Source organism: Falco cherrug, chromosome 9 (genome assembly GCF_023634085.1).
Source record: "Falco cherrug isolate bFalChe1 chromosome 9, bFalChe1.pri, whole genome shotgun sequence".
Classification (NCBI taxonomy): Eukaryota; Metazoa; Chordata; class Aves; order Falconiformes; family Falconidae; genus Falco; species Falco cherrug.
The window spans coordinates 21,347,597-21,364,380 of NC_073705.1; positions in this window are offsets into that span (position 1 = coordinate 21,347,597).

Sequence of the window (16,784 nt, forward strand, 5' to 3'; positions counted from 1 at the left end):
CAAAAAATCAGTAACACTAAGGCCAGATAAACTCTGCTATTTCTTCTAATTTCAGTTTTTTAAGATCAGGTACAGTCTTACATATTTGCATTCCTATCATACTTTGAGAGCCATGGCTGTGGGTGCTTGCACCCGCACCTAACACCAAGGCTTAAAGAGCTGACAGTCCAAATAGGCTAGAAAAAAGGATAAGAAACATGCTTATCCTCATTTTACAGATAGAGATCTAAGGCAGCGAGAAATGAAGGACCTACCTCAGGTCATACAAAGCATCAATAGCAGAAATTGAACAAAGATTGTCTGAATCATGCCTAGCGCGCTAATATCTTGACCTTTATACCAAGGCATTTACACTTCCATAGGAAAGAGTTATATAGGTGGCTGAGGGAAAGATGTGTACAGACAATTAATTATGTTTTACCTGCCCTTTCTTTCCTTGTCCCTAGTTACCTCCTGCCCCCACAGCCTGAATCATGAATTCTTGAAGAATTTTCTTCATTCAGGGAACCTGTAGGAAGAAGATAAATAGAAGCTGAAGGAAAAACGCCGAGATGATAGAGTAGGTGGAGGCTTTCTGTGCTACTAATGTATTTCAATATACTTCTCATCTTAGTTCTGTGCAGCTACTCTGAAGAGAGAATGAAAAAGCTTGAATACTTGGCTTTTTCCTCTAGGTAACAACTGCAGATAGGTGCTGAAGAGAGAGTATCCCAGCTTTTAAAGGAATGACTGATAAAGGAAGAGTTTTGTTAAAGATAACAGAAGAAAACCCCTCTGCTTTATTTTTGCCCTGAGAACTTCCAGACATTCCTCAGTAGGTGAAAAAGACCTCAGAAGACATTGGCAATGGTAACTAATGGTTGAGGAAGCCAGTGAAGATTTTTTAGAGCACTGATGGGATTTAGGAGTCCCACTGACAGGAATTACATTCTTTAGGTCTTCCTGAAATGCCACACTGCAATTAACACCTGGAACAGCAGTTTTTGTGCATTATCCTTCATAACTGCAGGTAATGTTGGATTAGGTTTAATTTTTTACTACACTAAGAGATTTTTCGCTTGTGCTGGGAACAAAGTTCTGCTCTCTCAGCTCTTCAGAGTCCCAGCCTCGTGTTTCTAAGGGCCCTTGGGCAAGGGGTGGCTATGTCTTGAACCATATGCTCATCAGAAACTCCCACTTCCAGCCTTCCTCCACAGCCACTCTCCCTCTCCAGTGTCTCCTCAGAAGAAGCTGAACTGAATAACAACATATTTAGCCCTCAGTGCCAGGTCCGCTAAATTGTGTTGGATGCTGCTTTTTCACTTACAACTTTGTGTAAAGAAATTCGGCACTCGTTTTGGCCTGCACAATATCTTTGTGCTCTACTGTGCTCTCACTTGGTGTGGCTGGAAACCAGGAAACCTACAAAGGCAAGTGCAAAACACAAGCACCACTGGTTTGAGTAGTTACTTGAAAAGTTTACATCTGGCACAAAGGCACATGTGCATGTTGAAACCGTACTATCTGCTTCTTATATAAAGCATGTTTGGGAAAAGAGAAAATGATTGTAACAGAAAAGTGGCTGCTTAGTCAGTGTCTTGCTCCTCACACGGGGAGCCGTGGCTCTTTCCTGCCAGCAGTCATCTGTAAACTGGAGAAAGCTTTGAGCAGCTACAGTTCAGACATTGATGCCACTAATCCCACTAATCCTATGCCCTGATGTGCTCCATTAGCTTGTGTAAAGGCAGACTTGGACTTTCACAACTGGTGGCGCTCTGTGCTTCAGGGGTGGCGGCACATACATTTCCCCAGACCCAGCCAAAAGGGGAACAGCAAGACTGCAGCCACAGGAGTGTGTTTGACACAGCAATTGTGCTGACCCATGAAACAGGCTTCCCAGAGGCCTGAGGAGGCTGGTCTTGTTCATATTCATGCACCAAAAGTCACCGTCAGTCACCTCTGCGACAGCTACAGGTTTACGTGGGAGAAACTTAAATTATTTCACAACACAAGGGCAGAGCGAGCCAACACTGTCATTGGAGTAAGGAGCTGCTGCTGCACAGATCTGGCCTTCGCTTTAGTCCCACCAGTCTCAGCCACAGCTTTGACATGGGGATATGTAGCCAGCGCAGACCAGCTACAGTGGCTATAGTAGTGGAGTGAGAAAAACATTTTTGTTTCTCTTACAGCCCTCAACTGGCACTGCTAAGCACAAGTATGTATTACCTTAGTCCATAAGTGCTGCGAGCTTTCAATTAAAGATGGCAATGTCTGTGTGGGAACAGTAAGTGAAAGAATCACTTAATCCTAAAGAAATTTGCAGGTAGCTAAAAGAAGTGAAAAGATGCTGTGTGTAGATGCATGGGTGTACGTCTTCAGGAAAGGCACACTCTTTGTACTGATAAACTTTAAAATATGATTTACTCTGTGCAGGCAGCAGCCTTAGACATCAAAGCTTCAGACTCAGTGCACTGTCAAAAAACCATGAAGCTTTAAGACTTGACCAAGCATCAACACCAAGCCGAGGCAGAAGGTTTTACTCTTGAGACCACTGCCTGAACAGATTAGATTAAAAAAACCCCCACAGCTCTCTAAAACTGCTGGTAGAAAAATAAATGACTAAACGTATGTTTGCTCGAGTGCATCTTTATCCTGCTGCACTTTACACGTCAGTATTTAAATTCACTGCATTTTAAATGGAGGCTAAAAACAGCTGTATATGCACTAGGCAACGGACTAATGATAACAAATGCATTCAGTGGCAGAGACAAAGGTTTGCTTTTAGTCAGAGAAATGAAAGAAAGACCAAAGAAACATTATATTAGGCATTTTCTGCCATGCTGCAGAGTAGCCTTGGAGTCATGCTGTAGGGTACAGCTCCTTCCTTCACGTGTGCAGTCTTACAGAGCCATTGGTGATCTACCTAGGGTTGTTGTACCAGATGTGTGATCAGGAATGGATGCAGTGGCTGGGCAGAGAGGGAAGGTATTCTGTTGTGAGTGCTGTGGTAGAACCTGGTAACTCAAGGACTACCAACTGCTTAGGACATTCTATCCATACAGTAGAGCTATACCTAAAACTATTGTGGTGCTAAAAGATGGGACCTCCTTGTGCTGAGCTTTGTGTGTGGTTGGAAAAAGCTCATTCAGCAAGGAACACGCAGATCTAAACAGGCAATATACAAAAACAAAGGGAAAAAGCCCTGGAATTGTTATCATTTCTTTTTGTATATTAACAATAAAACATGGCAGAGCTCCTAAAAATGTTAATAAGGCCTTTCCCTTAAATTCAGTGGGAGTTACATACCTCAGTGGCTCACAGAAACCGTGCCAGATACCACCCAAGCCTTCCACACAGTCTGTAAAAGAGATGGGAAATGACTACAAAGCCCTTTTGTAGGCATTACGGTCATACATTCTCCTCCTTTAGAGCTGCATGGTTTCATCCTTAGATTTTGCCACCAAGTGAACAATTGAGGAAGATACAGCCAGAGAACCTCAATTCAATGTTTTGAACTTGTGACACCCTCTGCTCTTAATGCTCCTGTTGGAAAGGGAGTGAAGTCAGTTTTATTTGGATTCCGTACACTTGGATGAGAAGGTGACTGAACTGCTAATGGAAGACACTGCCTCGCTTTCAACAGTGTACTTGGATTTACAAATAGCTGCACCAGCTGGTGGGCTGCAGCTGGAATGATATTGGCATTAATGCTGCTTGCGCAGCTTACCCACAGGTCTACGGTAAGAGGGTTTCATTATTTGGACTAGAATTGGGCCACTAGTAGTCGGCACAGAAAAGGATTTCCACCTTTCCATAAAGATTTTACAGACTGGTTTCACATTAAGGGACACCGGTTACTCTTTCCCACAGGTTGTTTCCCCTCTCCATGTGCTCACAGATAGCAACCTCTTTCTTGTGCACCTTCTTGGCAAATGCACACACTTCAGAGCCTCTCACCTCCAACCTGCCCAGGGCAAATTGGCAAGAAACGAAAAGGCAAAACCCAACAACAGCAGCAGCAGCAATTGATTTCCTACGACACAAAAGAAAACCGAATCTCTTCCTGTTGGTATGTAAGCCCTGCTGCTGACAAAGAACAAGATGGAAAGGAAAACAAAGAGAAAGATAAATGATTGAATGAAGATCCCAGGTAGGAGGCTGGCAGCTTGCAAAACTCCATCTCCTCTGCTGCTTATTAACACAAACACCATTTAAGAGGCACTGCACTGCTTTTTTCTGTAGCAGGGCAGCAAACCAAGCTTAGTGACATGGAACAAGTTGTCAATAGGCCTCCAGACCCTCAGGAGGACTTTAATTGGTTAAGAACATATGTCAGGAGGGGGTGGAGGCTGAGTTCTTTTTATTAGCAAAAGATGTTACTAGGCATGGTAGTTTTTGAGAAGGAAAAACTTTCATTCCTTTGTCTCTTTTATCACAAAATTCTCCTAAACCACAAACCATTCAGCTTTGCAATAAAGGAGTGCTTTTTGTGTCATTTATATTACCCTACTGTGCTCTTATTAACAGCTTTACGCTTAAGAACAGCACTTTGAAAAACATGCTCTTAAGAACTTGAAAACACTCCCTGTAAAGCTTTCTGCCTTTGCTCCCACCCCAGAATCCCAATCAACAAGTGGATTTTGTATTCAGCTTCCCCCCTCCACCCACCCAGTCACTTTTTTTGAAATATTAATTCCTCCTCAGGTTCCAAAAAAAGCTATTGAAAAACAGCTTGAGACACTTTACTCCCTCCAGGAAATGCCATCCCAGACCCTCAGGGTGTCTGGAGAGCAGAAAGGTTAGGGGGCGAGAGGCAGGAAAAGCTATTGCCCTTTGGGAAGGAATGATGAATCTGAGAGATGGTCAAGAAAAACCTGCCAGGGCCCGTAAAGTGGCCTCACTAAGCTGAGGTCTCTTGTCTTTGAGAAAGGCGGGGGACATATGGCAATCCTAGCTCTCTCTCAGGAGAAGAGGAGCTTGCCTGAGCATGTGCGCTGTTTGGGGTCACGGATCCTGTGCAGCCGAGGAACGGTAAGTTGTCACAAGCTCTAGGCGAGAGACTGGAGCGGTCATATTTTGACCTTCAACCCACTGTCCTGCACAATAAAAATCTCTTCTCTGCCTTTCTTCCTTTTTTCACCCTATGTTTCATTATTTTCAGCAGTGAAGTGCTGGCCTATATGAGCATTATGAGATAGACCAAATGTGGGAGACCTACCATACCCCAAGAAACAGGGGGAGAAGGACCAGGACTGGCAAGCGATGATCTCTACCTATTGAAGATACAAGCAGTAACAGTGGAAAATTTTCCACTTCCATCCTACAAAGCACTCATAAAGACGATTGCTTTGGTCAGCAGAGCAGTGCAGTTCTGTGCTGGTTCAGTCTGTAGAGCAGTTGTGGTGTACGCCATCTACGTAGCTTTTGGAGGCAGCTAAGCCTGAAGCTCCAGGCCAGGTGTGTAATAAACATGTGCCAACCATTAATGGGGATGCGATGGTCTGCACCAGCAACAGGGCCTTGGGAGGGCTTTTAACAACATTCCCAGCGGGGAAGTCCAGTCTAGGGGACCAGATAGACTACATCCAAAGTAAAGCCTTCAAAGTGCATACTGTGTAGGTGTAGAGGTCTCAGTGCACCTGAGTCTGTCTGAGTCTGCCTGACAGATCCTCTAACTGATCTGCCCTAAGGATGCCAAAATGATACTGTATCTGAGGCCACAGCAAGTCTCTTGTAGCAGAAAGGAAGCCTGAAAAAAGACTAGAGGACTATGTAGCTTCCACGGTGGTTGGGTTTTTTTCAGACTACAGGCAGGGAAGTCAGATGCTTCCAGTGCTGCTTGAAATGCTGAGGAACAGTAGGTCTGGCTACGGTCTCTTCAGAGACTTGACTGAGTCTGCAGTCTGCCCGAAATTAATGCAAGAATCTTAAAGTAAGGCCAGTTAAGACAGCTGCAATGAAAACATGGAATGGGCAAACGACTGATAATTTGAGGATCTTTGTTTTGATACTGTCCATCTCTCACAGAGAGTTTAATAGTAAATGATTCTTAATTTCCCAGATGTACCCTCATTTCCCCTGAGTGGGTCTTTTCAGAGACTCAGATAATACACGCTCCCATGTATCTCTGGGTAACGTTTTGCCCTTTTTAGAAAAGACTTTGGACATGCAGCTCTGAAGTTAAAATTGCATGCAACTGATCAATGTTCATGGTTAAATATAATCAAATAAGACATTTCTCCTCTGATTAATTTCAAGTGCCTTGTCAAAGGTGGTACAGATAATATCAAATTCACGTTGCAAGGCAAAAGAGGCAGCACAATGTCTCTGTACTTTTCAGCTGTCTGGTTTGATGAGAGGGTAAGGATTGTTCCACTCTCAGCAGGGAGGAGCACATCTCACATGCATACAAGAAAAACGAAGGTGGTATTCTTCATGGTTCACCAATAGGGGACAGCCTTTCGCGTATTTGTCAGATTAACATATTCTCGGATGGCATTTCCCGAAGGGAATAAAGTGTCTCAAGTTGTTTTTCAAGCTCCTGTGCACTGTCTGAACAGATAGTTATGAAATTGCATTGCTAATGCTTACAGTGGAGAGGCTTTCTATTATATGCTACACTGGAAACATTTGAGACATAGCTACACGTACTCACTGTCTCTAAAGGTACAGAACAGCTTGCTCTGTCCTAAGCAGAATGCCATGCTGTTAAATGATGGGGCAGCAACCAGAGAATATCTCATGTGATGGAGGAACCAAATTTCTTTGTGAAAGCACATGCCAGCTCACCTCAGCCGAACTGGTTATGGTGCACTCTACTTACAGCACGTCAGTAATATATCTGCTCTGCCTCTTCTAGCAATTTCAAACCACCTTCTCTGTCCCTCTCTGCCTTTTTTTACCGTTTCCTTCCTTCTTCCCCCAAATGTCACTTTCTAGCCTTTTGCCAAGTATTGTAGTTCTAGAACCAGAGAAAAAGAAACATTGCAGTCTCCCCCAAACCGTCCCTTCTGCCCCTGCTGTCTCCCCCTTTCCTCCCATCCTATTGGCATTTATGAAAGGGGAAAAAAGACTCTAAAGTGGTGACGTTAAAACACGTGTACTTGGGTGCATGGGCTTAACAGCTTTAATCTGTCCCAAACTCAGAAGCTAATAGGGTTGCAAAGATGCACTATTTGCCAGACCAAGCTACTTAAAGGACAATTTCTCCTTCCCCCTTCCCCCAGCCATGTAGATATGTCCAGAGCTGCTGTTTGTCGTTCCTGGGTAACATGGCTCCCTCATTACAGACATCAGTTTCCATTTCTAAGGTCAGAGTTTGTTCTGTCTGGGAGCCACTTACAGGCTCGAGGTGAATTTAAAAGGACAAGGCTTATTGCTTCAGTTTGGTATATATTTTTATGAAACCTGTATGTCAGTAACACTTGTTGCTTCTACTAATTAGACAGTCTCTAAGTACAATGATTAAATATGAATATCATGGGATATTTATTCAGACTTAATCTCCCTCTCTCAATCCTCAGGACATTATCTGTAGAGAGTTGCTAATGCAGAAAATGTTGCTGCTATCATCCAGACACTAATCTGAGCTATCCCATGTAAAAATTTGATGGATATACTTTCTAACAATGGAGTGGGAGGTGGGCAGGAGGCAGGGTTTCCAAAGAGCAGGTTTGAAACTCCATGCATCAGGGTTGTCAGCTAACTGCGTATCAGATTTACTAACAAGCTTTACCAGGGCAGGGATTTCTAATTTATCACTGTCTTACATTGGAAGGAATGCTTAAAATACATGGACTGGGCTATTTTAGGTAAGACCTGCAAATTAATCTCCATCTTGTTGTATTTCCCAGATCTTTACAGTGAAAACACCTGCAATGACTGTAGTTGACAAAAGGCTGCCTGCAGCCTGCAAATAGCAACTACATTAACACCTATTGCAAGGGAAAACAAGTTGTAAGCTAATATCCTGCTCCTGCAGTTCAAACCTACCTTAATCTCATAACGAAAAATACCCTGTATTTTGAATAATAAGTATCCACAACCATGATAGATAGCCTACTACATTTTTCAATGTAGCTCAGTTCAGCACCTGCCAGTCCATTTAGGGCAGGCTGAAATCTTTTCAGGTCTCTTTGTTTGCCTAAAGACTTCTTACAGTAGGCCCAACCAAACATGTCACCCAGGAAAACTCCCCTGGCCAGAAGTTTTGTGCTATTTGTGAAAAAATGTTTTCGTAGCTCCTCACTGAAACTCCTTCATCAGAAACCTGGGGGCTGGCTGATGTGCATTTAGGGTTTTGCAGACAATTGCTTCCTTCAAGACCCCAAATCCATTCATCAGAAATATGTACCGATTCTGCACTGATGGAAAACCAGAAAAGATGGCCCTCAAACACCCATAATGCCTAAAGTTATCCCTCACTTCTTCCCCTGGGTGCATTAGATAAGAATCAGGCTCTAAGTACAAGCACAAGTGCCAAGTCTCCTGTTCCTTCTCACTGCATCTCAGCAGCAGAGCTTGGTGTTTGATCTGTTGAGTGATTGAAGGCGGAAACAGTGTGGTCACCCTCATGTTACTTATTGCTGTTTTTCCTCAGTTTAGCAATTAGCACAGTCACTGAGCTGTTTTACAGCAGGTGTTGCTGTGCTGAATTGTTCTACAGCTGCACAGGATCAAAGAGTCACAAAGGGAGCCCAGTGCGTAGATCTGCCACATGTTCCTTTAACTCGGCTTCGGTTGATGCTAATAGTTCTGACTGTGGTCATTAACTCTTTTTCTCTCCAAGATTTTTTATTTCTTGCAACAAGTCTGAGAGCTTTGTTCCGGACTAGCAAGCCATGACAGTGAGCCAGGGAAGATGAGACTGATGGAATACAGCCAAGGCTGTGGCACTGTCCTGCAGAAGTATTTTACCCAAGAAAGGAAAGATCCCTCACTGTTTCAGTTATCATTATCATTAGTATACTTAAGAGCCCTTAAGGATGTGTTACTTGTTTTCAAAAATCTAAATATGACTACATAGCTAGTGAGCCTCAAGAACTGTAGATTCACAGGCATATCCTAGGAAAGCATTACTTTGGAGAAAAAAAAGTCAGAACCGAAGAGTCAGTTGAGAAAAGCAACACAAACCTCCTCCCTCCTCCTAAAAATATTATAGCCATGCTTGTTCCTGTATTTTCTCAAGTTTAAAGCTTCCTTCTGTAATAAAGGTTTTGCATCAATAGCTCTGTCTCAAATTGCTGTAAGCTTTCAAAGCCAACAATGATGAATATGACATTCCAACAGCTTTGGCAAAGGGCTTTCCAGAGCTTTATGAGGAGGTGCTGCTGCTTGTCTTTCTACTCTCTTGTAACAGGCTCTGAAACATAGCACCCTGTGTAGTCTACAGCAAAATGCAGGGGGAGCAGGACACAGTGCTGAGAGTAGAGAAAGGGGAAGGAGAGGAAAGTGGCATCTTACAGTTACAAAAATGAACAAGAAAAGTGGGAGAGGAATAGCTTGACAGCACCAGCACATGGGGAGGATAAAGGAAACACATTAAAGTTGGATAAGATACTATATGAGTACAGCCACAAGCTACTGCTTAATTGTTTGATTCTGTCAACATAGCAATGGATATATATTTTACCCATTTAAATGTCACTATTAAGATTTTACAGTATACTGGGCCTTCCTCAATTAACCCCATAAGGCAATATGCATTCCAACCGCAGCTTCAAAGGTATGGCTTTTCCACTCTGTTAAACTCTATTGAGCTTGTACAGTTCATAAAACTGTAAGTATGATGACCTGATCATCATTTATTTTATCTTTTTCCTTCCCATGTCTTCACTGAAGTCTATAGCCACTGTTCCTTTACTCCTGCGTTCTGCCACTTGATGTGGCAGGCTTTGTGATCTTACTTCAAGGTCTGATTTACTTTTTAAAGACGCTATATTGCCCTAAACACCTTGATAAGATTGGGAAGCCTGAAGCCCATGGCTGGGCCTCAAAGATGGAAGGTGTCTCCTTGCAGTCTGTAGTCTCATGCAGCTCATGAGACCTCTCTCTTTGAGAAACTGTACTCCATTTCTTTAAATTTGAACAGTTATGCAGACAAAAAAGGGTTGAAGGTTTTCTGGGGATGGTGTAAAATTCTCCCAGCAACAAGGCAGAGTATAAATCAGGGATAAATTTTCTTTGGTTTTAGAAGGTGATTCTTTCTACTGCTGCATAACACTATTTCTCCTGCAGATCGACTTACAAGTGAGATTCATCCCTTCCTTGGGGATAAGTTGTCACAGAGGATATGGATAAGGATCCTATCGTTTTTCCTCACTGTAAGGACAGCCGCTTGCTCTGACTGGCAGATCTAAAAAAGAAATTATTTTTCTCTCTGCTGAGATAGATATACGCCCTAGATAAACCCGAGCATGATCAACAGATAACTTCTTTAGAAGACTGACACAGAACTTCAAAAAAGATGTGCACGTCCCCTGGCAGGAATGTCCTCTCTGCAAAAGAGTGACGTAGAGCAGGAAACAAATGACCTAAACCCCTTGCCCATTCTATCATTTTATCCTGTTCTCTACACCTTTAGCAAGGCAATCATAAGATGAAGGAAGGCTTGAGACAAAGTAAAAACATGGTATATTGCCAAATAGTTTCTAATAGTATTTTTGGCTTCTCCATTGTTCATTATTCCTTAGGAGGAACGTTGTTCCTTGGCAACTAGATTTCGAGTGTTACTTCCATGCTGTGCAGGGAATTAAGACTTCTGTCGGTAACCTCTTCTTACATTCCCAGTAACAGGGCAGCTCATGGAAAGGTGATTCTTATTTAGCAGTAGCACCAGAGGAAGACAAAAAGTGGGCCAAATCCTGCTGGGCTACCTGTGAGCCAGGAGAGCTTGCCAGAGCCCCACAGCCTGCCCTGTGGTAGGACCTAGTTTGCGGGCTCCTCCATGGTCACAGTCCTTCACTAAAGAGGTGGATAAGACATTACTTGGGAATTGTCACTGCAGCCACTCAAGCTCCAATACCTCCTTCTGGCCTGGAACAGGACAAAACTTCCCTCTCCCACCACTACATGAAAGAAGGAGAGGCAACGAGAGGAATCCCAGAGACTCCACAAAATGCCCTCAAGACTACAACAGTGGACAAAATTATAAAACCTAAAAACAAGGAGGGAGAGAGAGAGGAAAACCCTATCAGATAATGGACCAGTAATTCACTATGTCTAAAAAACATATACCATCTTGCTATTCAGTGCCCATTTTCCTTTTTCTCCAGCCTTCTAATGACTTGCCAGATGGGTCATCCACTGTGCAAGTGACTGTGTGCAGCTAGAGTTCCTTTGCAATGTCATTTGAATCCTTTTTGACATTGACTTAATTTCTTGCCTGTATTATGCTAGGCCCACTTCAATTCTAAATGGTCATGGAAAAGGCTGCCTAGCATTTAAACACAGAAACCTATTTAAATTGAGTTTAGCACTGCATACTGAACACTGTTTACATATTTCTTGTGTTCCTCTACTACTTGAAGTAGGCACTAACGTGAGCCTTTTTTGGTTTTAAGCGGTTTTAAACTTAGCCTGTTAACGAGACACCAGCTGAAGCACGGGATGTGGTAGTTACACTCTGTGGGTATAGCTGTAATTAAGCACTGTTCTGCTTAGCACCAAGACCTCCCCAAAATCTCATCTAGTAGTGAAATCCTCCATCCCAAACATGGAACCCCACTGGGGGAACCTTCAGTTCTGTGGAGGCAATATCCTCCTCCTCTCCAGTCAGTAGGTAGCTCTGCAGAGGGGGCACACCCAGTATAGCGGCTCCCTAGAGGACCTGGAGTGCCCTCATGGCCAGCTCTGGTGCTGTGTGCTGGGCATTCCCACCAGGAGGATTTCATATGGAACACCCTCAAGAACCTGCTTATCTGCAGCTCTCTTACCTTGGTGGCCAAGGGGAGGGGAATCAGGCACTCAAGGCGCACATCAAAGGATAAAGAGAGTGCGCTGGACTCGCCGAGCTGCCGGGAGAGGTACTGATGCCCATCAACCCCACAACAGCTTTTGAAGCAACTTGTTTTCTGACAAGCTGTGTATACCCTGAAATGACTGTGGCCTAAGTGATTAAATTAGGTTAGCTAATTCAAAGATTTGAGGGCAAGAAGTCATTATGGTTTATGTGACTTTTCCTGATTTTCATACCCTTGAAATTTTGTGAGGAGAAACCTGGGTACTACCTGTGGCAAATCTGCATTGAGGAGAAGGGATGGAGAGCGGGGGGGGACAGCACTGTCAGGGCAACCTGCACACTTAAAACAGTCTCATTCAAGTGTTGGAGCATTACCAAAACTCTGATTTAACTACCCTTTTCTTGTATTTTGTTTTCTTATAATTTCCACTCACTGTGCCCTATTTCAATTCAGATTGTAAATACTTCTGAATATAAACTATGTCTTTATTGTTTCTGACACTCACTGGGTGCCCAACACTAATGATCACCACAGCCATTAATGACTGCGAGGATTCTGAGTCCTGGATGTACTTAAAAGAACCTCAAATATCTCAAAGTACAGAAATTCATAGTTGGGGCTTTCAAAATATTAATTAGTATGTACCCTACTGCTACCTCCCAACTCCCCACCTTTGTTCCATTCACACTTAGTTTGTAAGATGTGTTTATTTTTTCTGATCAGTTACTTTTCTTTGGTTGTGTAGGAAGGTTGCAGCAATACACTGAGGATATATTCCACACGGAAGAGCCACTGCGGTTGTACCAATTATTTGTGCACCACAGAGCTTTCCTTTTATAATTGACTCCATACATTCATGTCTTCAATGCTAAGTGCACAGCTTCATCACCACACTGAGCTTTGTTCTGTTTGGAAAGCAAGTGCAATAATTTCCTGATCTGGGCCTGGGAGGTTTATTTATGCAGACATACCAAGTCCTATATCTAATGACATATGTATAATTGGTGGTCCATGCAGAGGGAGCATTAAAGCTGTTGGAGCTCCGCATGGTGGCTGAGGTGTGAGCTCCTCCCTGTCTCACGCACTATATTGCAGGGCTCCCAAACTGAACCAGTTGCCCCTAATTCTCCCTCCTCCATGACTGGAAAACCTCAGGAATTGCCCCAACACCTCCCTATCCCTCTGCTCTGTACAGACAAAATCTGAAGGGAGAAGGAAAACTTGCCAAGCTCCCTATTTTCCTGATTGTGAATGTGGAGTATATGGCACCTATTTTTCTTTGATCTGCATCTGGCCATAAAGAAAATTAGGGTTGGCAGAACTCTACTACAAGATTTAAAATAAGTCACCAGTAAAACAAACCTGTTTGTAATGGAAGCATGAGATTTAAAGTACATCACTGATAGATAAAGTAAGCCTGTTTGTAATGGAGATAAAAGCTATTTATATTGCTGTGGTGCTGGGTAAACATATTTTTTTTTTGTCAATAATAAAGTCACCAAAAATATGTTTTCTGCCGTCCAGAAACTATTTTCTGAATTCAGGTCAAATTTCCTAATAGTTTCATCTGAGAAAAAAATATAAAGCCAGGACTTTCAGAAGAGATGGTTCATGGTTTTATTACCTTTTACCCAACAGCTTAATGCAGACCCACTCAATTAATTTTTACTGAGGTCTGCTCCCTCTCAGCAGAAAGCAATATGCCATGTCCCACCCTGCCAGGGTTTGCATGTTGTCTTTTCAGCCAAGGACGGTTGCAGCTGTTCCCATTTCCCTGCCTTAGCATCTAGCAAGGTGTTAAGAGGATGGGGAGCAACTAGAAACCTGAGGTCTCTTGCTTGAATTGCATATCTGGAACTGGGGTGACGCCTGAGGGAAATGCCCAAGGAGCTGAGCCAGCCCATCCTGGCGTGGCCTTGCTTTAAGGGCTCATACACATCTCCTGGGGTATGAGGCAGTTGCTCCTCCGACATCATTCAAACAAATGTTAATGGGAGCGAGACCTGTGAGGCAGTTCTGCGTCCCAGCTGAAAATCCTAGCCATTACACAGGTTCACACAACTCTCCCTTCCTTTCTCACTCTTCCTCCGAGTGCTGAAGTGTTTCATACAAGTAGGATGGGTTCAGCGCATGGCATGCAGCAGCTGCTTCTCCTGGGAGGTGGTTTCTATGTCCATCAGGCAAGGGAAGAAGGTAAATCTGGGTCTTCATCTTGTGGTGACTTTTTCTCATCAATGACCTACTGAATGAGAAGAGGATGATATCTAAATCCCTCCTAGCTTTGTTAATTAGCCATCACCTGCTTTCTGTAATCAGTGTTTTGACAATGACAGATTTTGGTTTATATTCCACAGAACTAAATAAATTACTGCATTTTATAAATTTTGATGATTTCTCACACCATGTGGTTCAATATTTTAATTTTTATTTCTCCTGCCTGAAACAGCCCTACATTGCACTCATCTTGACTTTTCACTGCACTTCTATTTATACAAGGCTAGATGCTTTTAATAGCAATTTTCACACTTCCAGTGTCTAAATTTTGGAAGTATTCCTGATAAATTAGCTTTACCTTTGGATTTTATGGCTTTACTGATAGCTGGAAGCTTAAAAAACCCCAAACCCCCAATATACAATCTGAGAATGCTTTTTAAAACCACCTTGACAGAAGAAACAACATACCCTAGAGGGAACACTAGGGCAAGTTGCAGGGATACTCAGGAACAGTCTTCGTGAGTTATCTGGGATTTCCCTCACCTGTCCTCCAGTTCCATAACCAGCAAGTCTGCTTGTAGATATTAGAAGCTGCTGTGAAGTTAAAGTCTCAGGATCGTGAAATAATTATAATGACACTAATAAAAAAAGTCCCCTAACCCAATCTACTCACCTGTGCTTACCAACATCGTAAGCAGGTTTGCTCTCCCCTTTTAGGTGCAATTTTCCAAGGAGCTTGTTTACTTGAAACATTTCTCCCAGTTTTGATCAAATGCCTAAACCAGAGAGAGGCTTAGAACTGAGACAGGCAGTGAGATCTCAGGGATGCCTAACTTCGGCTTTGCAGTTTCGAACACTATCATTGTCAGAATTTTAATTAAGGACAGTTCTGGAGAGCCCAAGTGGCCACCTGAGATATAAATATCAGCCGCACAACTAAACCCTTTGTGTTCATTAGCCTGAAGCTCTGAATGAAGAACGCACTGGGCAAAGCATCAACCTCAGTGAAGTGGAGGGAAGGATCCCTTTTTCCTTTGAAGGGGAAAGGGCAGGTCGCAGGAGTTCACCCAGGACACTGTATTGCCTATGGTTGTGAGATCGAAGGCCCCCTTTTTAAAGGCAGAGGTGCAATAGTTGAAATTGAATTGGCAGAACCTGCCTGGGGAACAAACTCACCTTTTATTATAACAAAAGAAAACTTTCCAGAGCTGCTAGGCTCAACACAGCTTGATTAAAGACATTGGGGAATTTACCAATCAAGGAAAGGGCAGGGTTTGGAAAAAAATAAGTGCTAGATCAGTTACAAGTAGCTAGAGAAAACCCTGAGGCTCTGCAGCTGGTCATTACTGATGCAAGAGATAGACTGCCTCCTGGAGAAGGGGTATAATGGGAGAAGAGTAAGACATTAATCTGCAGAGCTCAGCATTAGGGCTAACTAATCACACACAGCACTGGCAGCTGTAGACCACAGACCACCTTCTTAGAGTAGGGGCATTGATACAGATTCCAGTTTGTCATGAAAATGACATAAATTCTTATGTCTGCAAGCCTTAAGCAATGCAGCTCACTACTACCCTCCCATGCCAAAGAAGATTGGTGTGAAGAGTAACTCAAGACTGTGTCCACACCAAGTGCAAAGTGAACGTACTGCAGCGAGCTGTGATGATCAAAGCATTGCCTGGTACTTTGGCGGCAGGTTATCACCAGCCCTGCTGGGCAGCCAGCCCCATGGGAAATCATTATTGCTGGAGAGCCTTCAGCTAAAACATCTCTTCTGAAGGTGCTTTTGTAAACAATGTTAATTGCTAATTCCAATTCCCTGCTGTCCACAAGACAGCAGGATGGTGATGGTGAAAGGAGGATACACAAGCGAGCTCCCCGAGGCAGGTAAGCGACAGGTCTGTGCATTTACCTCGTCACAGATAAAGGGGATAAAAATGTATCTCTCTAAGTCCTTTTCACACTCTCATCAGTAGCACTGGGATAAGCAATTCAAGGTTTCACCACACAGAATCCATTTCTGCCTTATTGAAGAACTACTTGACTCACAATCAGGCTACAAAACCAACACTGGTTAATAACAGGACGTTAAAGCACATGGCCGTACACCTGGCCAGATCACAGGCTTGTGCCAGGGTCCTGTACTTGCTGTATAGGAGAGAAGGAACCGAGGCCACCAGGGCCTCATATAACTCCGCTGCTTTGTCCATGCCTTGCATGAAGGCAGTCATGCAATCTCTATAGATGCATTTTTAGGCCTGATCTCCCCTGCCAGAAAGGACATGCACTGAACTCCGGGTAACCTGCCTCCCAGTCACAGCCAAGAGACTCTACACCTGTGCTAGAAAGCAATTACTTTGTATTTGCCAGTGTAATGATACAAAAGAATGGCAACAAATCTTTTTTGCCCTGCTGCATCTCAGAACTTTGTACATTTTCTCCCCCTATCCACCTCTCCTCCTTCCTGCCATGAGAAGTGTCAGAAGACGTCAGATTCCAACGTCTAAATTAAATGTAGTAATCTGCTCAGGATGAAATGCCAAATGAGTCACGTCCTTCCGCATCAGCCTCTGTGCCACCTGCCCTTTGCTCTGCCTCTTGGCTTTCATGGTTTGCTGCTCAGCACAGTGT